This window comes from Vidua chalybeata, chromosome 21, assembly GCF_026979565.1.
Source record: "Vidua chalybeata isolate OUT-0048 chromosome 21, bVidCha1 merged haplotype, whole genome shotgun sequence".
In the NCBI taxonomy this organism is placed as follows: Eukaryota; Metazoa; Chordata; class Aves; order Passeriformes; family Viduidae; genus Vidua; species Vidua chalybeata.
In genome coordinates this window covers 8,367,102-8,392,978 of record NC_071550.1, presented here as the reverse complement: position 1 = coordinate 8,392,978, position 25,877 = coordinate 8,367,102, and the positions used below count along the sequence as shown (strand labels likewise).

General features: G+C 44.5%; 2 long non-coding RNA genes across 4 annotated transcripts; both read left to right on the top strand.

Annotated features, from left to right (window-relative positions):
* The first annotated feature begins 322 nt into the window (after nt 1–322).
* LOC128798650 (uncharacterized) lies at nt 323–7,547 on the top strand. Its single transcript, XR_008434496.1, has 6 exons — nt 323–584; nt 2,736–2,865; nt 2,958–3,116; nt 3,340–3,424; nt 3,503–3,656; nt 7,308–7,547. It is a non-coding gene; the product is annotated as an uncharacterized LOC128798650 (long non-coding RNA).
* Nucleotides 7,548–11,006: 3,459 nt separating this feature from the next.
* LOC128798607 (uncharacterized) lies at nt 11,007–24,845 on the top strand. Of its 3 annotated transcripts, none has more exons than XR_008434480.1 (4): nt 11,007–11,100; nt 15,715–15,846; nt 23,760–23,857; nt 24,580–24,845. It is a non-coding gene; the product is annotated as an uncharacterized LOC128798607 (long non-coding RNA). The 3 variants fall into 3 exon arrangements; XR_008434479.1 differs by having other exon boundaries at nt 23,760–23,868; XR_008434481.1 differs by lacking the exons at nt 23,760–23,857; nt 24,580–24,845 and adding an exon at nt 21,367–21,583.
* The last annotated feature ends 1,032 nt before the right edge of the window (nt 24,846–25,877 follow it).

Sequence of the window (25,877 nt, the reverse complement as noted above, 5' to 3'; positions counted from 1 at the left end):
AAGAGCTCTGCTGACAGCCATAGGCTGGTGGATTTCCTGGGAGCAGCTTTAGGCATGAACACATCCATCAGTGCAAATGTAAGGTTGCATTCCAAGTTGATGTAACACAGAGGTATCAGAAACCATTCCTTGAAAAACCATTCCAGGCAAGGAACTTGCTGGTGGGCAGGGTTTTTCCTTCTGGGCATCTGTTTAAATTGAGGAAGAAATTAGGGATGGAGTGAGAATAATCCATGACCCTTCTGTCTAGAAACTCACACAATCACAGCTGAAATTTGCTTGAGGCTCTATTTTTTTCCAGAATTAGACCAGTGTAGAACCACCTCATCTAGGAAGGACCATGGGATTGTGACACAGGCACCAGACACCTGGACAGAATCCTGCCCATGCATTTGAAGTCCTGACCTTGCTGTTCTACCAGAGTGAGGATTCAGGATACAGCCTGTGTGAGTGCAAGCTCCTGGATTTTGGCTCCAGGCTGGATGTGATGATCTGGGAGGTCTTTCTCAACCTTGATGACTATGTGGTCCTAGAGGGACATTTCCTGAGGCTGGAGTTACACTGTGCTTTGGGGTGCACATCAGGTTTGTGAGCGAAAGACAGACCCTGGCTGACAGCACAGGGCAATGGCACCGCAGAGACCTTGCCCTGAGCTCAGGAGGAGCTTGCCAAGCCAAGTCATCATCATCCTTTTCTTTTCTTTTCTTTTCTTTTCTTTTTTTCTTTTCTTTTCTTTTCTTTTCTTTTTTTCTTTTCTTTTCTTTTCTTTTCTTTTCTTTTCTTTTCTTTTCTTTTCTTTTCTTTTTCTTTTCTTTTCTTTTCTTTTCTTTTCTTTTCTTTTCTTTTCTTTTCTTTTTCTTTTCTTTTCTTTTCTTTTCTTTTCTTTTCTTTTCTTTCTTTTCTTTTCTTTTCTTTTCTTTTCTTTCTTTTCTTTTCTTTTTTTTTCTTTTCTTTTCTTTTCTTTTCCTTTCCTTTCCTTTTCCTTTCCTTTTCTTTTCTTTTCTTTTCTTTCTTTTCTTTTCTTTTCTTTTCTTTTCTTTTCTTTTCTTTTCTTTTCTTTTCTTTTCTTTTCTTTTCTTTTCTTTTCTTTTCTTTTCTTTTCTTTTCTTTTCTTTTCTTTTCTTTTCTTTCTTTTCTTTTCTTCTTTTCTTTTCTTTTCCTTTTCTCCTCTCCTCTCTTCTCCTCTCTTCTCCTCTCTTCTCCTCTCTTCTCCTCTCTTCTCCTCTCTTCTCCTCTCTTCTCCTCTCTTCTCCTCTCTTCTCCTCTCTTCTCCTCTCTTCTCCTCTCTTCTCCTCTCTTCTCCTCTCTTCTCCTCTCTTCTCCTCTCCTCTCCTCTCCTCTCCTCTCCTCTCCTCTCCTCTCCTCTCCTCTCCTCTCCTCTCTCCTCTCCTCTCCTCTCCTCTCCTCTCCTCTCCTCTCCTCTCCTCTCCTCTCCTCTCCTCTCCTCTCCTCTCCTCTCCTCTCTCCTCTCCTCTCCTCTCCTCTCCTCTCCTCTCCTCTCCTCTCCTCTCCTCTCCTCTCCTCTCCTCTCCTCTCCTCTCCTCTCCTCTCCTCTCCTCTCCTCTCCTCTCCTCTCCTCTCCTCTCCTCTCCTCTCCTCTCCTCTCCTCTCCTCTCCTCTCCTCTCCTCTCCTCTCCTTTTTCTCCTTTTCTTTTCCTTTTCTTTTCCTTTTCTTTTGACACTTTGTATTGTACAGTAAAACAACACTCACTGGTCAGGGCTCTGTAAATTCTTTCTCTCTTCTGTAGTTTCTGAAAACTCCTCCTGTGTGCTTTGCTGTGACCTCTCTCCACTGAGTCACCTTATTCCCATCTCTCTCCAGCCCTGTTTTTCCTGCACTGTTCTGCTTTCCAGCACATGCTTCCAGGCACCATTTTCTCGAGTTTACCAGCCCTGATCTCTGCTCCCAGCCCACCCACTGACAAATGAAGCTGCCTCTGGGAGTACCTGCTGCCCTCACTGAGCAGCTTCCTTGCAGACAGACAGTCCCCTGGGGAGCATCAGTGATCCTCTCAAAATGCTGGGAGCAATATCAAATCCTCATGTTCTCTGTTGGGAAAGAGCCTCCTACTAGAAAGAGAAATAAACACTTCTCTTACAGGCAATGTGTTCATTATTTGTGCCTTCTAGGGGTTCATTCTCCTGGTACTGCCCTTTGGGACACATAAATCATTAGTTTAACTTGATATGTGTATTTTCTTGTCTTCTATTTTCAGGGCAGTGAACATGCTGGCATTTATCCAGCCAGCCTCCCCACAGCAGTGCAGTTATTTTGTTTCTGCTCTCTTGAATGTAGCATCTGAACATTTGGTCACATATTAGATTATGGTAATGGTGAAATAATTCCTTTAACCTCCTTTGAGTCGGGGCTCAGAAGAATAGTCTGATTTATCTGCTTCATGGGTGGTACTTCAGGCAGTTAATTAACGCACGTATAAACGATGTTATTTACCTTGACTGTCTCTTTGTGTTTGCCAATAACATTTAATGATTCAAATTGAATTGGCCAGAGAAATGGAAGAATGTTCTCAGTGGTTTATTATCCTCTAACGGGACATTCCAGGTTTGTACCTTCATAGCAAATCGTGTTCCAGTCCTAACCCTCATAATCCTGGCCACAGGATTGAGACTACAGCTGATAAATTAGAATAGTAAAGATAATCTTTAAAGATTATCTAATAGAACATATAGTAAAGATGTGATACTAAACTTGACAACTGCTCTTCTCTGACCAGATGGAAGCAGCCAGGAATGGAGCATCCTTGTTTTTTAGCAGAAGGAACCAAAGCTGTGTGAGATGTCTGGAGCGTGCCCAGGTCACACTCCCTCCCAGGCTCCTACAGGGAAGCAGCAGCAGCCTGAAAGGTTAAGATGCAATTCCCTGTCTCAGTGAAAATCATGAAAGTAAATCTGGCCTTCATTTACCAAAATTGTGTGACTTTCTTCTCACATTTTAGCTTGTGTCAGCAGTAGGGAAAGGAGCAGCTGTGTAAAAAAGCAGTGGCTGTTACAGTGAAGTGCCAAATAAGTGTTTGGGAAGAGAGTCTTTCTTATATGGTAACAAAGTGGAGATCTACTGATGTAATGGGAACTGAACTGAACTGGAACTCTGATCTGTAAGTATCAAAGTTTCCTTTAAAATCCAGCTTGTGAAAGAGTGGTTCCCATGACCCTCAATCAAATTTAACCCTTCTGAAAAAAAGCTGGAGGAGGCAGATTTCTTCCTGCGTGAGTCGATTCTCTAAAGCCAAGCAGCAAGGTGTCTGCTTCTCACTGTTTATCCTCAGGGTGGGGCTGCAAATAGTCCTGCCTTTAAAACTGTCCCTTGATCTTGTGCAGCTAAGGAGGCCCCATCCTTCTGACAAGTTTACTTCACATCATTAGAAAAAGCAACTTACCAGCACAGCTCTCAGAAGTTCCAGTGGTCAGTAAGGCTGCCTTAGTGGGGATAATGAAAAGGTCAAACTCCATTTCTTTTAATCCCTAAGACTGAACTTCTTAGAAATGACTAGGAAATAGTCCATGTCATCTGAACAAAGAACAGCTGAAGTGGATGGGAGCTGCACTGCCACCCAGGAGCACAGTTGGATTCATGGCTCAGACAGTGACATCTTATGCAACCCTGGCTGAGCAGCCTCTCAACACGAATACCCTTTGTGAGTATTGTTGTTATTGTTGTTATTATTATTATTATTATTATTATTATTATTATTGTCACCTGATTTGTTCAGCCTGGAGATGAGCAGGCTGAGGGCAGAGCTCCCCGGGGGCTGCAGCTCCTCCCGAGGGGCAGCTCCCATCTCTGCTCTGGGACAGGGACAGGAGCCAGGGAACGGCTGGGGCTGGGCCAGGGCAACTCAGGCTGGAGAGCAGGAAAGGTTCTTCCCCCAGAGGGTGCTGGCACTGCCCAGGCTCCCCAGGGAATGGGCACGGCCCCGAGGCTGCCAGAGCTCCAGGAGCGTTTGGCCAGCGCTGCCAGGGATGCCCAGGGTGGGGTTGGTGGGGGGTCTGGGCAGGGCCAGGGGCTGGGCTGGCTGATCCTTGGGGTCCCTTCCAGCTCAGGATATTCTGTGGCTCTGTAATTGTCTTCAATGAGTTCTTTGGGAAGAGAAATGTGGTTGTTTAGGGGTATGTGGACCATCTTTTTCTCCTGTAACTGTGAGGTAAAATAATGATTATTTATTCATGATAACCACAAAAAGCAGTGACGTTCATTGTGGAAAGGACCAATTTTGCTGTAACAATGGCAGCAGTCCCCTAAGTGACTGGCACTGTGCCAGTTTGGCCAATGAGACAGAGCAATGTTTGCCTGTAGATGAGGCAAGAACCATCCAGCCCCACTCCGGAGGAACCTTCCAAAAACTTGATGTGTTGAGCATGGCCCCAAACCCAAGGCATCTGTACAGCTGCTGACTTCATTGCTGGCACCCTCGTGGTGTCTGCCTGCACAGAGCAGTCTCAGGAGGAGCAAACTGGGTGCCTTGGCTCCAGCTCCTTCCATCCAGGAGATGCCGTCTCCTCTACACTGTCACTTGCACCATCTCAGTCCCTCACGAGTTCAAAAGGAGGGGAGAAACAAAGGCAGACAGAGCAGGGGCAGAAAGTCCTTTTCAGTGTAGAAACCAGCTGGGTACTACAAATTCTACCAGGAGATCTAAATAAGATCCAAGAGAAGGGAATCATCACCCTGACATAAACAATTGGATATCCATTTGGGACGTGCCACTTCAGCTGGAGAGGCTTTGGGATCGCTCTGCTCTCAGAGCTTGCCAAGGCCATGGGTGAAAGGACAGCCTGGGAAAAGGATTGTTTGGGTTTCCTTGCTAACAGCACTTCAGAAATAATGGGCTGTGAGTGATGCAGAAGGTCTGAGCAGGGCTGTAGAGCATCAGTCCTCTGATGTGGAGTCTTTATGTGCACAAGGTCAAATTAACACAGAGCCAAATGTTGGACAGCACTGAATGTGCCTTCATGTCCCCCCAAAAAAAGGGTTAATTGGGTAATTTAAATTTTCTTTTGAAGGCACTTGAAGTCTGGCTGGGACTTGAGTCATAAAAACACAACTGGCCTGTGGTAGAACTGCTTACAAGCCATTGTGTGTTATCATGTACTGCAGAATAAATTTTCGTGGAGTTTATGGACAGTAAAAATTAGCTTTGAAAATGCAAAAACCACCCCTCCCCCCAAATTTTTAAAGTTTAAATACAGTACTTCCCTATAGGTTTTATAATCCTCTTTTCTTGGTTTTGAAACACATTAAATGAATCCAGCACAGCGCCTGACATCTGAACAAAGCTGATTGACCTAACACAGTGGAGCTTTTCAGACTACAGGTTCCAAAAATTAATTAAGATTTGTGCTTTTCTTTCTAATTTTCAATAGGAAGAGTGTGAAATTCATTTAATGTTTTGAATGAGCAGCAAGGAGGGATCAGGGCAGAAAGACCCAATTTCTCATTCATTTCTGGAAAGGGAAAAATAATCAGACAGGTCTTCTCCAACAGCAAAGCTCATTGAGAAGAATTCAAATTCATAGTGCAGTTTGCCTGCTTTTAGTAACGCTGAGAAAAATGTGCACGGGGTTTTGAAGGAGAATGCTGAAGTGATCTGGCCTAAAAATAATTTTAAAATAAATTTCAGGTTTTAGCCAGGTCACTGTGGTTTCAGAATGCATTGCACAGCCACAAGAATGGGAATGGGAATGGGAATGGGAATGGGAATGGGAGTGGGAATGGAAGTGGGAATGGGAATGGGAATGGGAATGGGAATAGGAATGGGAATGGGAGTGGGAATGGAAGTGGGAATGGGAATGGGAACGGGAACGGGAACAGGAACAGGAACGGGAATGGGAATGGGAACAGGAGTGGGAATGGGAGTGGGAATGGGAACGGGAACGGGAACAGGAACAGGAACGGGAATGGGAATGGGAATGGGAACAGGAGTGGGAATGGGAGTGGGAATGGGATGGAGGCAGCAGCAGGGAGCAGACTGGGTGAACACAAGACCTTCCCAAATTGTCCAGAAAAACCCCACATTGTCTGACAACACTGGAAACTTCTCATCCTTATGCAACTTTGAGCAAGTGGTTTCTCAGAAACGTGTCATAACACAGTGACTTTAATGGTGATATCTTCATTTTCCTTATCCTGGGAAGTCATTAAAGTCACCTGCATTGTCACCATGGGCTGGGGGTGACCCTGTTCCCCACCACTGGCCCTGATGCTGCCCTGCTGGCTGGGACCTGCTCCTGCCATGGCCTCAAACCTGATCCACCACGATGGATTTGTGGTGCTGGGGACTCCTGGTAGAACCAGGCCACCAGCCCTGGCCTGTCCTGCTCCCCTTGCTTAGGGATGGGGAGGTTCCTGCTGTTCCAGCCTCAGGATCCCTGCTGCTGCCCATCCCTTTGGGAGCAGCTGACACTCCAGAGAGGGCTACAAAACGCTGGATACCAGTGCCAGCATGGCCATCACCTTGTGGACACATGGAAAAGTTTGCTTGCAGTAGCAGGGAACCAGCCTTGATCCTTCCTAGCTGAATGCTGGTAAAAGGCACATGCAGATGTACTGAAGGCAAATTCTGAATTACCTGGAATATTCTAAAGAAATGCCCAGTGAAATGAGGGCACTGACTATATTGAGAAGTACCCCTTTAAAAGTGTGTGTTTGATAAATTCTTCCTGGTGAGATTATGGGATTTTTGGGAATAACTCTGGCTTGCTTAGAAAGCAAAAACTCTGGAGAGGGGATTGGCAGGAGCTGGTTTTGCTGTTAGCCTTATTCAGGTTGCTAAGCTGATTAAAGGAGGCTTTGGATAACGTGTGTCATGTCTCAGCACCAGGGGATGAAGTGTTTCATGGCTTTTGGGAGCCAGAGCAGACTTAGTGACATCATAACAACTCAAATTTCACTTGAAAGCAGCTCACCTCTGCCTCCTGCTCCTTGTTCTTGCCAGCTCTGTCCTCCAAAGCCATTTCTGTCTGTAGGTCCTGTGCTCCAAGTTCCAGCAGGGACTGGGAATGCAGAATTAAGGGCTGCTGCTCTGTATTTCACAGCATGGAAAGGCTTTGATGCTTCACAACTGAGCAAGGGGGAAAAAAGCTCTGAGCAGGGAGTTTTCTCCACCAACATGGCAGGAAACACTGGGGACAGGCTGTGCTTCACATCTCATTCCCTTCAAAATCTTGAAAGGAAGTATTTTCCAGGGAAAATGAGCTGTTATTATTTTTAATTTTTTTCATTATTATCTTCTTAACTTAAAGTGTCCTCAGATTGGACATTGCAATAGAGATCTGATTTCCTTCTCCAGCCACAAGGCAACAGCTCAGCCTCACCCCCTCGTCTGGGGAATCAAAGCACTGGAAATATCATCTGCAAAGTGGAAACCTTCAAGCAGAAGGAAAGTGAAAATTCCTTGCCTCTCCACTGTGGAGCAGCCTCATGTTTCAGGCACTGCCCTAAGGAGAGACATCTCTGGTGTTCAGACTGCTCAGGTGAACTGAAAACTAAAGATAAATAAAATTTGGGAATAAAAGTGAGATTCAAATCACTAAGTTTTTTCCTTTCACTGCAGAATACCTCACATTTTCATTATTTAGTGTGCAGGAAGGAAGGAGACAAACAGGAGATTAGAAATGAAAAAACATGGTGGTGTCTTCCCCCAAAAAGAATAATTATTTAGATAAGGTGCTTGGCAGAAAGGCCATGCATGACCTAATCTAGGAAGCATGCCATTATTTAGCCCCAGTTATCTCCCAAATACTATTTTAAAATATGAACCTCCTGGTAAATCAGGAATAAAGACCAGTGCTGAAGGTCACTTTGTGACACACTGCTGGCCTGTGGGAGAGTCATAGGATTTGCTGTACAAGAAATCCATTTCTCCTAAGCAGATTTTTATACAGAATGGATTGTTTTTGCCAAACTGGACTGGGCTTCAGAATGATAATCAAAATAAAAAGAAAAATCCTGCAATTACAGGCCTACACCCATTTCTGTGTGAGAATTTTGCACATAATTAATGTGCACATTTTATCTACTGAGAAAATAGAGTGAAGCCAGCAGTTCCAATAGGCCACCAAAGCACTGTTGGCTCGTTTCAGTGTTCATGTGTTGTTTGCCTGTAATAAATTCACTGAGAGCGTGCCTTATTTTGTTAATTCTTCTCCTTTAATGTGTTTACAGAGCTCTGTAGTTGGGCAAAAAGGCCAGTGAAAAAGTCGAGGTCTGTTTTTTCTGCTTGTTAATCACTTACAATGAAAAGAGACTTTCCCTCTGATCCAGGAGTGTCTCACTTGCCCTTTGTACTTGTGACAGAAAAGGCAGGTTCACAACTCACTGCTGGGTTTTGAGATGTGGTTCTCTACTTAGGCTGACTTAAGTTAGTAATTTCACAAGGATTATTCCTGACTTATCCTGCTCTTTCTGAGGGAAGAGTCAAGATGGGTGATGTTTGGTTAAGCAGAGACATGTGGAGGGGAAGAAAAAAGCAGGAAAATAGGCTTAGAGAGCCAATACTCCCTGAAATACTTGTGATCAGACCTCAGCGCAGTCACCTCACCTGCCACTGCACCAAACCTCCCATCAGTCAGAACAAATCACCCAAAAATAAGATTATAATGCTCTGCCAGTTTTTTAAATACTTTTATCCAAGAAATGCAAAGCCGAAGGAATTCCTTGCTGGAAGACTCCTAATCCCTGGAGTGATCTGCATTGTGTGTATTTCCCCACAATCATTTTCATATGAGTATTGGAATGCTTCATAAAATCCCTCCATTTGCCTTTGGGGGTGTTCCAAAACTCTTCCAGAAAGTTTAAAGTTTCAGGGATTTTCTTGGGATTATTTTGACTTCAACTGGAACGTGCCTTGCTTGACTCCAGACAGAAGAGAAATAAAGTCAGCCCGTGTGGGTAAACATGGCTCTTCCCCTGGGAATTCTGTGCTGGAGGAGCCTGGGAGCGTCTGTTTGTGCATAAGAGAGGCCCCTTTGTCACTCAGGTTAGCAAATCATTATCATGATATGGAAAAATTAAAAAAGAGGAAATGAGTTTACAGCGCGAGGAATTGCTTTGCCTAAAGGCGGTTCAGTGGCCGGCGGTTTTTCCTGCAAACAACGATGTCCTTGTCAGAGCTGGGTTACAAAATGGAAAAAAAAATGGAGAAGGGGGAAAGATGTGTGGGAGGAATAACACACAACTGAAAATTTCAGTGCTGGTGAAGTCCAGGATGGTGTGTGGGGCAGTTGAGGGACATTTCTTGCCTGTCAAGAGCCATCTGGGAAAGCCACTCCCATGGGAGAGGATACGACTCCAGCATTTTTAAGCGAAGTAACAAAGCCTTTGTTTTACCAAAGTCTTCCTTTGTAAGGAGGGATGAGGCCCAATCAATGAGCAGGAAAGGGGATGGATTTGTAGGTAAAACTGACTCTCTGAGAGGAAAATATTTCCTCTGATGAAGACACGTCAGCAAGGGATGGAAATGTCCACCTGCTGGAGAGATCCAGAGGAGGCACCAGGGGATCAGAGGGATGGAGCAGCTCTGCTGGGAGGGAAGGCTGGCACAGCTGGCTTTGTTCACCTGGAGAGGAGAAGCTTTGGGTGAGCTCAGTGTGGCCTTGCAGGGCCTGAAGGAGCTACAGGAAAGATGGAGAGCAAAGATTGACAAGGGCTTGGAGGGACAGGAGAAAAGGGAATGGCTTTAAGCTGACAGAGGGCAGGGATGGATGGGATATTGGGAATTAGGAATTGTTCCCTCTGAGATGGGCAGGTCCTGGCACAGGGTGCCCAGAGCAGCTGTGGCTGCCCCTGGATCCCTGGCAGTGCCCAAGGCCAGGCTGGACAGAGCACCCTGGGATAGTGGGAGGTGTCCTTGCCCATGGCAGGGCTGGGATGAGATGATTTTAAGGTCCCTTCTGGCCCAAACAATTCCATTATTCTGCGATCTAAAAAGGGTTTTTTTTTAGCTACAACCTACCAAAATATTCATCTATTTAGCCAGAAATTCTTACTAGCTCTCATTTTGAAATGAATACTCCTCCAGATGAAAGCAGATGAAACTCTTTTTAAAATTATCTTATTTCTCTACTGAACAATTGTAAACCACACTGCACAGTGAAATGGCATTTTTTCACTGCACCAGGAACTGAAACTTATCAAGCAGAAGGTGAAACTTACTGAGTGATCAAGAGAAGCAGAAAAACATCTAAGTTAGCTATTGGCTCCCCAGTGCAGATGCGTGGCCCTATCTAATTCCCTAAAGAGCTCTGCAAAGCTGTGCTGATTACCTGAAGGGTAAAGTGGGAAGAATCTTAAAGTCTTTTATCACAGGAATAACCAGGACAAATGATAAAAACCTAATAAAAAGGCTTTTCAGTATGTTAAGACAGGACAATTGAAACTTTCTGAAGGAGATTAAAGTTTCTCTTTAAAGTCTTGTTCCTGCAGAATTCCCTGGTCTCAAGAAAAATGGGGAAAGGCTATACAGAAATGAAGAAAAACATCTCCTCTTTGTTCAGCAGTGGATTATGTTACAAGATAAATTTTGGCAGCCAATTCATTTTTCACCTGAATGGCTGCAGCTGACACCTCTTATCCCAAAATATGTGTAAAAGGATTTCAGAGCTTCAGTACTTTCTATCTGAGTTGTACCTACTCTTTTTTATCATAGACAAAACTACTGAATAAGCTTCTGTCTCTCTGCCTTTGGGGTGATGGAGGTCACTCAAATGATATCAGTGCAGGTTTGTGGTGATCTGGCAATCTGAGCCTGTTGTATTTTCCAGGTGCTCGTAGCAATTGCAGTAACTGAGCCAATCAAGGGTCTGCTCCCCCTCCCTCAGCATTTCATGGCACTGCAGATGCCGTGGGACTGGAGGGATTTTGAGGAGCCTTTGTGCTGCTCCCCTCTGGGGGGTGTAGCTCCCACAGGCTGTGTCGTGGAGTCTTTAAGGTTCTTTGTTCTATTTAATACTTTGGAAAAGCTGTGATGTCACAGAGCTGTGAACTCAAGCTCAACAAGCAGTGAAGAAGTACTACCAAGTGTAGTGGTTTGATGATTTACTTCAAGAGGACTCAGAGAACTTTGGATTTTGGCATTTTTGCAGGTTGTTTATCTTGTGGCTGATACGGGGAAGGGCTTTGATTTCATCCAAAGCCAATTGCTTAAGGCCCAGCTGAAGCTGAGCTGTTCATTCCCAGGGCCTGGGTGCAGGAAGATTCATTACAAATTCACACACACCAGACAAGAGGTAGACATGGGGAAGAATACTTTGAAGAACAGCAGAAAATAGGATTATGAAGGAGTCTTTTGGAAATATTTCAGTATATTATGGGTCCTGACCAGTGCATCTCTTGATTCCAGCCATGTAAAGATGATGTTTTCTGGTCTGGATAATTGGCATAAACCAGGGATAGTCCAGCCTGCAGTAAATGCTGAGGGATTGGTAATTATTACCAGGAGCCAAATACAGATCTCTGTTGGCAGCAGCATTCCCAGTGACATTAATGGGGATGGAGAGAGTCTCCTTTCTAGATGAACCTTCAGCTTTGGCCTCTGAACATTTCCTAGCCCTGGAATTTTTCCCAGAACAAGGCAAGTGAGGCATAGCTTGTTGCACTTTTTTCTTGGACATACTGGTCTTCCTGAGCTGAAACTCAGCATGTGAGGAGAACAAACCCAACTAACGTTTGTTTGCCTTACTGAATCAATAGCATAAAGTCTGGCACAACTAACAGCTTCCTGTAGGTTATTCTGCCAAGTTTAAAATCCTCTTCCTGGATGCAGGAATGCCTTTCAGATGGCATTCCTTCCTCCCAACCATTCTAATAATATTTACCCAGAGGAAGCAGCGTGTTTGCCACAAAGTGATCCCAAGTCATGCCTCCATAAATCCATGGATTTCAATGAAATTATGTTGTCAACAAAGAAAATGGTGATCGCCATTTGTTAATTACTGAGAGAAAATTGCCTACAAGTAGGAGAGAGATCAGGATGTGACCACTATGGAGAGAGTCCACTGGGCAGATCTGCCCAATTTTTCACTCCCTGTTTCTTTGTAAACACTTTCTACCATATTATTAATCATGTTGTCCTCCTGTATTTTCATTGGCTCCTTCTTAGTTAATATTTATGTTGTGCAATATATTTCTCTGAAGGATGGGAAGATGGTTTTCTCAGAGATGTGGCAATTCTTCAAAGTGTTCTATTCAGAGTTCAGGATTTGGGGTAATTTAAGGCATGCAGAAGGCCTGCAGGGATTCTGCAAAGATGTGGGAGGGGAGAAATGTGGAGGTCAAGCTGGACTTTCTTAAGGTGCTTCCTGAGCAGTATTGGCTGCAGCTGAAAGCTTTGTTCTTCACTCTCTCAAGCTAAAAAGGGACAGCCTCTGGAAGCAGTGAGTAGAAGACCTCATTGGCAACCTGTGAAAGTCTGATTCCTGCTGTGGTGAAGCTGCAGCTGTTCTCTAAGATGAGGTTTTTTAAATTAACCATCACAGACAATCCAGGAGGATGATCCACACCTGGTCCAAGTGGCATCATTGCCTTCCCAGATCTGAGCCCAGGCTCTGCACTGTCACCTGTAACTTGAACTGTTGGCTTCTAAATCCCAGCTGGTCACAGGTGACCCAGGTTTAGTCACTCAGCCCAACCCCCCTCTAAGCACTGCTGACATCCCAGTTGGGCCTCCTACCACAGAGGCTGACACACCAGCAAACAAAAGTAGGTCACTCAGCTGTCACAAGCATGAGAAAACAGTTCTGCCAGCATAGAAAATGTTTGCACTTGGGGTTTTAAACTTTGTTAGATTGCTGCACACAAAGCAACAAATTAAAAATAATTTAAAAAAACCAAACACCCCCCCCCCCAACTAACTGGCAAGTAATGTGACCAACAGACTTCTTGGGTTTCATTGAATATTTTAATGAGCTTCCTTAACTCTGAGAGAGGAAAGCAAAGACGTGCTCCCTCAAGATCCTTAGAGAGAGCCCAGAGTACTTCCAATGGAAAGTACCAATCTAGGAATCGCTCCCTGAGGTGCGCTTAGGAAGCCTTGCTTGGACTGACATCCTGGAAGTTGTCTGGGAATGCAGAGATCTGAGGTCAGAGGGGCTGATTTGGGTAAGGAAGTGTTTTGAAATTCTGCTTTTGGGAAACTAACCACAGCTGGCTAAGTATTAACATGTATTTCAAAGGAGGGTGTTATCAGAAATAATTAGGATTAATATCCTTGTCTTCAGGCCATTACCTTATCTCTTACTGCTGGTTATTTCAGATGCTGGAATTTAAGTCAAGTGATTTGTCAAGCAGAGTTTACTAAACAGAAAATGGTTTATAAATGTGTTATGAAGGCAGGCCAGGAGTACAAGCACTGTGTGGATGTGGGGATTGAACTGATTCTCAGTTTTGCTACAGATTCATATTTAAGACACTGAAAAGCTTTAAAGCTCCTCAAATTGATTCAGGTCTTTATAGACTGTGTTATAAGGTGTTGGTGTTGGTTCCAGAAAGGGAGGAGAGAACAAAAACCTTTTTAAATGGGAATGTTTATTGAGCTCCTCTGTGCCCTGAGGCTCTGCAGAGCATGGGAAAGGGGGGCTCAACTCTCTCCAGGCACAACACTGAGCTCTTTGACAGCCTGCAGTCCTCTCACCACTGACCAGGAGCTATCCCACACTCTGTGCTTCAAAACATCCCTCACAGGGTTCCCTGCCTTGGATTGTCCTGGGTGGGGATGGATTTCCAAAGGCAGTACCAGCCTGAAGCCTCAGGAGAGGAACTGAGGACAACACTGATGCATGGCCTGAGCTGTGCAGAGGGAGAGGAGGAGGCTGCTGGGGCTACAGAGCTCTTCACCCTGAACTCTGTCATTTAAATCCCCTTTATGCCTTTGGTACTCTGGCTTTCAGAAGGCTGCATGTGAAATCTGTGATGGAACAGAGAATCAAGCTTCCCTCCTGGCCTAAAAAGTACTTGGCTGCCCCACTCCCAGTCAGCATCTTCCTCTTCTGTCCACTGTGCCTAAAAAAATATTTTTAAAAGAAAAACTTTATTGTAAAACCTACAAAAGAGAGTTGAGACACCTTTCCTTGTTTTCCTGAAGTGTTAAAGCCTGAAGATTTAAGATTTATCTAAGAGATTTAGCTACACTACAGCTACTCTTACCATCAAAGTACTCTACCAGCACATGTATTTTTTGAGCTATTTGTATGCAAGTGCATTAAAAGGTGCAAGGCCAAACTTTCAGAAGTTGGCAGAGTGGGAATTAGTTCCTAAGCAACCTGAATTTTGTCTTTTTATCTTTCTAATATTTTATTTTTCTTTCTACCTTAGGTAAGTCATGTACTTTATTTATAACCATCAAATCCATTCTGAGTTCTTCTGTTTGTTGCTTCCTTACTGTGCCCATCACAACGTTTTAGCAAATACAAACCCCTCTTATATTCCTTTCCCTATTTCTGGATACAATGGGATGGATGAGGAAGCAGGGACACAGGATGGAATAACCTCTTGGAATAACTTTTGGCTGCTTATTGAGAGATCCCCAAGGGCTGTTTTTTTCCCAGCAGTCTGGAGCATTTATTAATTCCCAGCTCCCACTGAGCTCAGCTGGGGTACAACAGGAGCACAAAAAAGCAGCCACCTGGCTGAAATAACTGAGCTCAGCTTGGTGGTGACAGAAGCTGATTCCAGCCTAAGTCTGCATCCAATTGCCTGAGCTATGAGCTCATCTCTTCTTTTCCAGGAAATCCTTCCGCATGCAGCATGTGGGTCTTCCTAGAAATGAAGTAGGAGCCTAAAAGTTTATATTGTTGTGCAGTACTAATTCAGTGCAGGGCATGTCTGGGGTTTTTTTAAACCAAATGAAATATTTTGGAGGGAGGGGGGTGTGATCATGGCAGAGTGAGAGGGAACTCTGCAGCTTTAAAGAAGGAAACTAGGATTTGCTAAGAGAGGAAGGAAAGGAAGGAAAGAAAGGAAGGAGGGAAAGGAAGAAAGGAAAGGAAGGAAGGAAAGGAAGGAAGGAAGGAAGGAAAGGAAGGAAGGAAGTCTTTCACTCATCTCTCATGTGTCCCTTCCAACTCGGGATCTTCTATGATCTCTGTCTCGTTAATGTTGGGGTTTTTCTATCAAGTCCTTCTTCCTGATCTTTTTTCTTCCTGAGGGGTTTTTTTTTGGGGGGGAGGGGGGAAGGTTCATCAGTGCTCAGAGATGGAAGGCTCTGGAACACTCCCTAGGACCATAATCATCTTCCCAGACAGAGAAAAGCCAAGGGCAGCACACACCAGCTCCTGCAATTCCTTATTTCCCTGGCTATGCTGTTCCTACCACCAAATGCTGATGTGAAGGACATGGAAATGTTTCACTGAGCACAGTGACACTTCCAGTGACACTGACAACATTCACAGTGACTCCCAGTTGTTTAAGTCCAGAAAGAAATAGAGGAGCTATTTTGCTCATTCCCACCATAGTGATTTTAAAAAGGTTTTTCTCTAAAAAAGGATGGAGAGATGTATGGACAGAGAGCCAGAAGATGACAAGGAGAAGAGGCAACTCCCTTTCTATGTAAAGGATTGAGAATAAGAAAGGTCCCTATAAAATTTCTCCTCCCTGCCTTCTCTGTGTCTGTTTTCTCAGGTTTAATCTTTTGAACTGAATGTAGGACATGGCAATGATACGGAGATGAACTGAGAAGGCTCCTATTTTTTTTTTTTTTTAAGATGGCTTAAAAAGACTCCTCCTAATCACCAGGCTCAGTTAGAGCGGTCGTAAGAAATCAGCTCTACAAGTTTTCTTCAGGTATTACTAAAGTATCCCAAATAATCCTTCTGCAAAGATGTCAGCAGAACAAGGTGAGTCTGATGCTTCCTGAGGAAAGACTGGAGGTAGTGATGGGGTTGTGTTGGTCACTCACTCCAAGAATACTCCCAGAAGTTTGAATGAAGGGGTATAAAAGGCTGGGCTAAAGAACGAGGAGGGTGGACACTTACAGCACTCTGAAGTGACAGGATGCTACTCTGTGTGGGCAGACACCTGGAGCCTTCTGATGAGGTGTGGTGTTACTGTGTGGGCTGAAGCTTTCTGAAATTGTATGGTGATACTCTGTGTATCGTGGCTGTCTGGACTGTGGCATGTGCTGTGATAGCAAGGGGCTCTGTGAGTCATCCCAGTATTCAGTCTGGACATCAAAACAAAACAAATAGGGCAGAAAGGTAACAATCCTGCCTGTGGTTCCGTGCCTTGCAATGTCTGGTTCCATATCCCAGTGGCAGTCCCACTGTTCCCCTCTGTGATAACACATTGCTGTCTGCTCTTTGGGGTTTTAATTCCTAAGCCTTTAAACCCATGACTAACCCACCTCTTTAGTGTTTGGGCTCCTGTGTGGGAAAGAACTGATGAGTCAAAATGATTTTTTTAAGAGATAACGGTGGCCATGGAAACAGAGTGAAATTCAAACACTGGAAAGGTGGGAGTGCAGAGCCTGAAGAGCTCTTCAGAGAACCTGTGTTTTGTTTGGTTTAAAACTACTGGTAAATAGGAGCCACAATGAGGCAAGACTGGATTGAATATGTTGTGCAGTGCTATATCAATGGAGCAATTAATCTGTTTATAAATTACCACTGATTGCTGTTGATTCTTTCCCTGGTAACCTTAAATTAAACTCAAGTTTGCTACTAATCTGCTTTAACTAAAATAGCAATTAAATTGTGGGCAGATGAGAGATGAGTGCTTTCAGCTGTGGTTCAGTATTTTGTAGCCTCAGACACTCCCTTGTTCAAAGCTAACAACTCCAAATCCAGGAAGGGTTTTTGTTGGCTTTGCACTCAGGTAAGATCAAGGGTGTTGGGCTAATCCTGGAGACCCAAAGCTCTGCCTGTTTGCAGAAGGGGTAAATCACTGGGTATTAATAAAACATTGCTCACCCCAAGAAGCTCATTCCATGCTGGCCCAGAGGTCACCTCTGCATTGATTAGCAAAATATATTCTGAGACTGTGACTGAGGCCTTTGAGCTGATGTGAGTATTTTCCCCCAAAAGAGCACAAGGAGGCCTTTGGCTCACTGTTCAGCAAATCAATTATTTTCCAATGCACAGTCTGTACAGTTACTTAGAAGTGAAAGGTGTCTACTACCTGTCCCTCCTGCAATCCATTCCTTCCACAAATGATAAGGATTTGTTAGGGACAATCCTGCCATGGAGATCCTTGTCTCCAGAGAGTGCTTTAATGAGCACAGACCGATTTCCAAATCACAGCCACGGTGTTTGCACAGCTGCTTTTCTAACCAGGTATTCCAACCACATTTGGATGCAAAACCTTCCTAGTTGGCTAATGTTTGTATTTTGATCTTCAAAATATCCATCTTCACAAGTGGTTTGACCTGTGGGGAAAGTTTCACCTTCTAGGTGCTGATTCACAGTAGATGATGGTGTGGTCTGGTAGAATAATTTCTGGTTTCAGCTCAGTGAGGCTGATAATATCCATGACTTAGACAAGGTTTTGTTTTAGTTTCATTTTCATCTTTCCATGCAAAATTGTACTCCTTGAGAATGGAGACTTAGTGTGAAGACCTGACTAAAGCTCATGCCCATTCAGCTGCAGAGTCTGCAGAGGCTGAGTCCATAAATCCTGAGCAACCCACATGGGCAAATGTGGCTGATTCCCCAGGAACCTTGGGAATGTTTGACTGTTTGCAAGATTCCCAACCTATTCTATTTTCTCCAGTACCCAAGGATGTGAAGATCTTGAAAAATCAGGATAAAACTCATTTCTAGTCAGAACCAAGTCACAGGGAGCTCTTACCCAACATGTTCCTTTGCGTAGGAGCTTGGATCCGTTCCAGTGTTTTGTCAGCCAATATTTATGGTCTTCAACCCCTTCCCCATGGCAGCTGGCTGAAGTTTGAAAGCAATTACAAGTCTGGGCTGATGTTTGTCAGTTTGTAGGAGGGAGTAACTAAGTGCTAACCCTAACAACACTTCCCTTGCTGTGCCTGGAGGGCTCAGTTGGGAGCAGATCCTTTTCTCTGGGTGAAATTGCTCACCCAGTGTGAGCACCACGAGTTTGGGAGCAGTTCTGAGGTGGAAAGAAGCTCTCTTGCCCAACTTCTGCCTCATGTTTTCTTCTCCCAGAGTCTTTCAGAGAATCCAACTCTACCCTGTAAGTTTTCACCAAACCTTAGTTCTGAAATAGCAACTATAACACTGCCTTCTCTGAGAAATGTCCAAATAAATGTCTTTGCCCAGTATGTCTCACAAATGACCTCCTCACCAGGCACACAGCACTATTCCTGAATTTAGAACGGGGTTTCAAAGGAGTTTGCTATCACCCCTTCATTTCAGAAGTCATTTGGGTGATGTGTTTGACAGCCATGGCTGGATTTGGATGGTTAGACAGGTTGAGAATGTGTAGCAAACAACTTTTAACTTTTATTCTATTCACCTTCCCATGTCACTTTTTAGAATCACATTTTCTCTGTGTCAATATTTCTCCTCCATAAGCAGAGCTTGCCATGTAAGAGGAAGGAGCTGTTACTGCTTCACTGTGCAAAGCAACACTGATAAATAAATGCCAGAAATGCCTCATTTCAGCAAGCCTGGAGACTGAAGCCCTCTCCTTTGCAAAACACAGGTCCAGCTCATGTATGAGCAACAAAACATCTTTTGTTTCTTTCTTATGGCTCCTCATTCTTGAAATCAATATCAAATCAATAACAGAACAATCCTCTATCCTAATTCTCTATGACACCCTCTGCTCATTTCTCACAAGTTTTGGAGTGGCTCCTGGAATGGAAACAGTTCTAAATTGAGGATCTGCATTCAGGATTTCATCCTGACTTCATTTTTAGTGCCTCTGGAGCGATGGCAGTGTGAGAGCTGGTGGGTACCACTGCCTGCCCTGGTGAATCAGAAATTGCTCCTTTCTCTGACATCACCGTGTCATGGTCCTGGGAAAGAAACTAAGCATGATTGAAGGGTAGGAAAAAGCCTTGAAAAAAAAGAAATTACACTGGTTTGAGGTTAAATCCATTTGTAGTCCAAAGATGCCCTGGGACTGACTGTCCCTTGTAGCAAGATGTGGAGGGGAACAGTCACGCACAAATCTGGCAGACAGAGGAACCTTGAGATGGTTTGTGATAACCAGACTGAAAAGTAAGGGAGTGGGGCTGATGGAAGCTGGCCTGGAAACATGCAATCTAAAAATCCCATGTGATTCCAATAAGTTCCTTCTCCTGGCTGCATTCTTTACATGCCTCTTGATTCTGTGCTGCATACACAGCTCCACATGCTATACATAACTTATCCTGCAGCCTGAAATCATCCTACAAGGAAAAATGAGCCCCCAAGAAGCACTCACAGATGTAAAAGTGCAGTCTGTAGATTAAGGGCTTAGCACCAGGCTGCTGGGCCAGACCACCTCGCCTGGAAGCTGGGAAGCATTTGGTGATGTTTCAAGCTGTGTGCTTTTCTCTTCCCTTGTTATGACCCTAGAGCTTCACATCTGGACCCCAGAGCACCTCTGGATGCCTGTTTGTGTCCCACTGAGGAACATATTTTTCACAGCTTTATTAAGAACTCCTGCAGTGGACTGAAAGCAAGGAGTTGGTGTTTTATGGTAGAGCTGACAAGAACTTCACACGTTTTTTGGAGGTGTTTTTAGCCCAGGCAGTTTTTTTTTTTTTTTTCTGGTGACTCCTGAATGCACCCACCAAGGACTGCAGGTATGGGAATCCTTGTGAGCCCCAAACATGCCCTCTGACAGGCTCCCTCACACCCCAGGGCTGCCCCCCAGCCAGTGCTCCAGGTGGGGAATAACATGGGTGAGGGGTGAGGTCATGTGCTTCAGTGCTTCACAGAACTTTTAAAGGGCTGGAGGATCACATGAGTAATGAATTGTTAAAAATGGTTCATGTCAAGAGGTCGCTGCTGCCTCTGCTGCTGCTGCAGGGTGTGCCAGTGACTCAAGGAAAAGGCAAAAGGCTGATTTCTCTGAGCGAGCAGTGACTCATTGACATCTGCCTTTTTCTGTTTATCCCTGTGAATTCTCTCATTGACTTGCAGATTTTCCTTTCCATTTTCTTTTACAGTAAGACTGTTACTGTGTCGGTCTAATTTTGCTCCTTCTATAGGCAACTTTTTCCAATGCCCTCCTCCACGTCTTCCCTGGGAAGGATTTGCTGCTGGAAATCCTTTTCAGAGAGACTCTCTGAAGCCAGCCTGTCTGGGAGCACTGCTGCAGTGCCATCCTTCAGCACCAAAGTGCAAAGCATTTCACAGACAGCTTTTCTTAGAGGTATTTGGAAAGTGGGGCCTGTGGGAGAGGTAAATCTGAAGGAACTGAGCTTCTCTACACCTCTGTCTCTCCCTGGAAGGAGGTTTCCAGCCAAGCTGTCCAGCTCTGAGTGCTGCTGATGTTGTCAATTTGGTCAGATCTATCTTTAGCTTCCCCCTCTGCAGAAATCAGTTGGTTTTCATGTTTTATCAAAACACCCTGACTCAAGTCAAGCCTGTGATTTTGGGTTTGTGCTCTTGGCTGCCAGCAGGGTGGGTTTCTTTAATGACAATTTTGGGTACACACGGTTGTGCTGTGGTGTTTTCCCCTTCCAAAAAATGCTGTGTGCAAGTGCTGGCAATGTTTCAGGGCTGACAAGGCAGTGTCTCTCCTTCCTCTGTGCCACTGTGGCCCAAATTATGGTGGGCAGTTCTCAGAAATCAAACTGCTCCAAGTCTGGGCACTGGTAGGGGTCACGCTCCCTAGGGCAGCTCCAAAAGCTTTCATTTACACTTTTTTAGTGCTGATGTTCGTCATGAAATCGGCAGAAAGGGTTTAGAGGATAGAACTGAAGCTTTAACTCAACTGTCTAATGTATAAAGGATCCCAGTCTGCATCCCCAGCACTTTCTGGACTCTAAGCTCCATGCAACTCAACTTTTCCAGACTCTTTTACATTCCTTCACTCCCTCTTGTCTTGGTTGACTTTGGCCAGGAACTCTCTTCACTTCCAGTTCCTTCATTTCAGATCCAAACCTCAGGCAGAGCTTTAAATGTTTTCTTAGAGATGCTTATAGTTGTGACCACAACAAGGAAATCATGATCTCCACTTAAATAATAAGAATCTGACAATTCATCTCTATATTTTTAGACACCACAATGTAGCAAAAATTTCTGTGGGTAGGGGGCAGGAAGGGATTGTAGGGAAATGGAAGGCATGAAAGTCACAACCAGAGAGGAGTTTAAGCACATCCTGTCCAGTGATTTTTTTTTTCTTATTCTCACAATAAAAGGAGAGATTTGTTAATTTTTGATGATGGTTTGTGACTCAGTAATCGGTGCAGTTTACCCTCAGAACTGATGTTCTTTTTTTTTTTTTTCCAGGGTCCTTTTGCCCCCTGCTCTCACACCCATCCAAGTCTCCTCTGTATGGGGACCACGCTGTAGTTTTGGGAAGAGCAGGACAGCAACAGCACAGTTTCTGTCTGGGAGGCAGAACCTGACCCAAAATTTCCAGGGAAAAGGAATAACTTAAACTGTGGTTCACGCTGCCATGATGCTTTCTTCCTTTCATTGAATGTTCTGAGCATGTTATAAAATAGTTTTAGGATGTCTTGGTTATTCAACACACTCACAGTTGAATCCATAAAAGAGAAGTGAGAGTGGGGCACAGCAAAGCCTTGTGATCTCAAAGACATATTTTTCAAATGTCGTAGAGCCATAGAATTGTTTAGGTTGGAAAAGACCATCGAGATCATCAAATCCAACCATTCCCCCAGCACTGCCAAGTCCTCCACTAATCCATGTCCCCAGAGCAACATCTCCATGGCTTTCAAGTACCTCCAGGGATGGTGACTCAAACACTTCCCCAGGCAGCCTCTTCCAGAGTGGGACACTCCTTTTGGTGAAGATGTTTTTCCTACTCTAATCCAGGGACTGGCTGTTGCTTGGTGAGATTTGAGGCTGTGTGTCTTGGTTTGAAAAGACAGGTGTTTGCTAAAGAAGGCAGGAGCCTCCCCTGAAATGGAAAATGTAAACCCCCTCCCTCTGAATTATTATAATTTTGAAATTAAGGGGCTCTCGGGTAAAGATATGAGAGTAGGAACAACAGTTCTTTACTAGGAAAATTAAAAATTAAAATGCAGTAATACAAAACACCACTGCCAGAGTGAGAGCAGGCCCTGGCAGGCTGTGGGTCAGGGTGTGGCAGCAGTGCCATTCCATGGGGGCTCAGCCCTCCTGCAGTGCCAGCTGTGCTTCTGCTGGGGCAGGATCCTGGACAAGGCTGGAGTTTTCCTCTGGAGCTCCAGGGCTGCTGGAGATGGGCCTGGGCTCCCTCTGGGAATGCAGTGGGGCAGAAAGCTGCTCCTCTGGGAATGCAGTGGGGCAGAAAGCTGCTCCTCTGGGAATGCAGTGGGGCAGAAAGCTGCTCCTCTGGGAATGCAGTGGGGCAGAAAGCTGCTCCTCTGGGAATGCAGTGGGCAAAGGCTGCTGTGCTGTTCCAAGGTCAGATTGGATCCAGGTAGGAATGCTTGGCTCCTGCCCTGGGCAGAGCCTCTCCCCATGGGATGCTGGAATTTTCTCAGCCATGCAGGGACACTCAGTGGCCATGAACAGCAGAGATCTCCTGGAGGGAGGATTGGCTGTGGGAGAGATAAAGAAAAGTGCCCAATGCACCGAGGAGAACTGCCCCAGCTCTGAAAGACAGAATAGAACACACACCCCCAGCCACATCTTGTAACCTGACACTGTGGCATTTAGCTGTATCTACACGGCAGCACCCACTGGCTGCGGGGTAGAGACCTCCAGGAAATGCCTCCAGTTATCCCAGACACACACCCATGGGAATGCACTGGCTGTTTGTCAGGGCAACTCTTTTTACCAAAGCTAAAATAACCTTGGTGTTGCTCACCTACATTAACCACATAATGAGGATATGCCTGTACAGATGAAAATATTGTGAAAATATTGAAAACATTGCAATTCTGTTTGAGTCAAAAATCACTCTGGAATACACTTAGAATCATGTGGTGCTGGTCTTTGTCCTGCTGTTTTCATCATCCTCAGCCTAAGATGTGAAAAGAAAGGATTTTCCCACTGCAAGTCACCTCATCCCTGTGGTGGAAGGTGGAATGTCCTGCTTGAAACCTTTAGAAGTACACATAGATTGAAGCAATGACCAAACAAATTATCCTATACAGCCAGGAATTCATAGAAGTTTCAAAAGGATAGAAAACTTAACCAGCATGCCTGATTTCCAGTGATATTCTGGAACTTAATTCCTGTACACTCAAATAAATATTTGGTCTTACTGATCCAGGAAGGTCAAAAAATCAGCTTCTGACACTCTGCAGGCATCAGCTGCAGCTCTGTGGAGCCCTCTTTTTGTTCCAGAGTGGGGCTGTTATTTACTTGAATGCTCCTCAAATGAGATACACCTGCTTTTCCTGGACTCCTCCCAGGGCCTTGGTACAGATGGGAAAATTCATCTTCCATCTGCTGACTTCTGCTGCAGGTTTGTTTCTGCTCTTTAAGGCCTCTCTCTCAAACTCACAGCACCAGAGAAAGACCTGCTTGACCAAAATGTTCAGTAAGTGGTTCTGAGGAGGGGAAGTTGAGGAAATCCCAAAGAAATGGTTTGGTTCTTCCCAGCAGGGAATACTGGATGCACTCCTGGGCTCACCCTGTGAGCGCTGCTGCCTCCAAACCAAGGCTTACATAAAACTTCCAAGGAGAATTAATTAATCCTCTGCTCTGAACGACTTGTTTTGCTTCAGGAAAGATGACAACATCACCCAGAAATGTCCTCTGAGCTGGTCCCAGGGATGAGCTGCTGGAAGGAATCAAACATTTACAGCTCCAGAGGGACAGAGAGGTTTGTGCAGGGTGAGAGCTGCAAACACTGCAGGCATTGCACACCCCTGAAACCAGGGCACGTGTTTATGGGGGATTAAGGATTTAAACAAGGAGTTTGTGCAGGAAAAACCTGATGGGCCAAGGTTTTGCCTGGAGTAAAGCAGGGTTGTTGTGCTGGAATCCCTCCCTGATGGCTCAGGGTTCAAGGGCTGGTCCAAGGGCAAGGGGTGAACAGACCAGGTCCAGGGATCTGGGATAGATAATCCAGCTCTCTGTTCATACAAATCTCCTGCAAATGTTTTCACACCTTTTTGAGGTGACAAAAACAAAGCTGGGAAACCCAAACTTTATTTTTTAAAACAATTATTATTTACTTTTTTAATTCTTGGATTTTTCCATGTGCCCAAATAACCTGATTGATTCACAAAGGTACCTATAACTCTTCCAACTGCAGCAGTGGGAAGCACCTGGAATGTCAGAGATACCCACAAGTGAAATAAAAAAAGCCATACTCAATCAAGCAAGGCAGTTAAAGCAAATTAAACATGGAAAAAAGCAAAGATTAATTTAAAAGTCGCTGGCTGGGATTTGGAGAATATTTGTACTTCCCCAGTAAACACTTCAATAGACTTGGACCCAGAGTGTTCCTAGGCACTAGCCAAGCTGCCACAGTCTTTTTTAGTTTCCAGGATCCATCTCCTTTGCAGCTAATCCAGAATGTATTCCTTGCTTTCCTGACAGCTCCATCACCTTTGGACTCTGAGTCTGTGGTTGCCATGTGTGCACATTTTCAACTTTCAGCAGAAGCACCAGGATTTGATATAATGCAGGAGGAGACACTTTTAATAAGATCCTTAATTGAGGCCTGTCCCTGTCAAGGCAACGTGAAAACAGATGCTAAGATTCCCCTGCTTCTTTCTAAAATCCTGAATCATCTAAAATCCTGAAAGCCATTTTAACCAGGAAACATTTTTTTTCTTCCAAAGAAAATAAAAAATAAAAGATAACTTTCTTAGCTGATTGACTGTGAAAATAGGGATAGAACTGAGTAATAAAACTTGGTGCAATCTTTCAAATATGAGCCAAATGCATCAAATAGGGACTTATCTTTTCAGTAATCTAAACCCTACAGCTTCTCTCTGTTAATCTAGTCCAATGTCAAAGGTAGCCAAGCTTGGTTTAGCTCATTTTAGGTATTTTCTAAAACTTGGCTAGACTGCAAATGCTATGTGTAGGCAAATCAAGATCTGACAGCCAAGACAATGCCAACTACTTAGTTTTAGTCTGATTAAACCTCTCTGCCCATGTCTGTCACCCTGTGCCTGGTGTGAACGACATCAAATAACCTGCATGTTGTTATGGTGTTGCTGGAATTCAGGCTTTGAAATGCTGCAAGTCACATTGTGTTTGCACACATTTTGAGCATCCAGGGATCTGAAAAACTCATTTCGCTCTCTTCTGCCTGGAAGGTCTCAAAACTCCTTTGGCTTTTGTCTTTGGAAGGGTTTTAAGTCACTGTGAACTCAGCAGAGGCTGAGGGACATCTCTGCCCTGGGTGTCTCTGTCACTCCTTGCTCAGCCTGCCCACCTGGGTTCATCTCTGAGCTGGAGAGAGGTGCTGGACAGGGGTCCTGGGGTGGCTCTGAGAGGGAATCCAAGAAGTAGCAGAGGGACTCTTTTTTTTCTCTAAAAAGAAATCAAATTACACTGATAATGTGGCCTGCTGCCCAGGAGTAACTTCCCAAATCTCTGTATTTAACCTGATCTTTTTTTTTCCTAGCAAATTATCACTGGAAAGTCACTGGTTCTGTGAGGAAATTAATTTTGGTGTAGAATGGAACAGGAGCTCAAGGTACAGTTTCCTTCTCTCTGAGGAGGGTGAGTCAAAATCCAGGTTCTCCTCCTCTTTTCACAGGTAATGTTGTATCACAGAATCATTTAAGTTGGAAAGGACCTTTAAAATCAACATATCCAGCTGGCGAGGCTCATCTTAACTCTACAAATTCTATTCTCTCCTGGCAAGGCCTGATGGAGCCTGT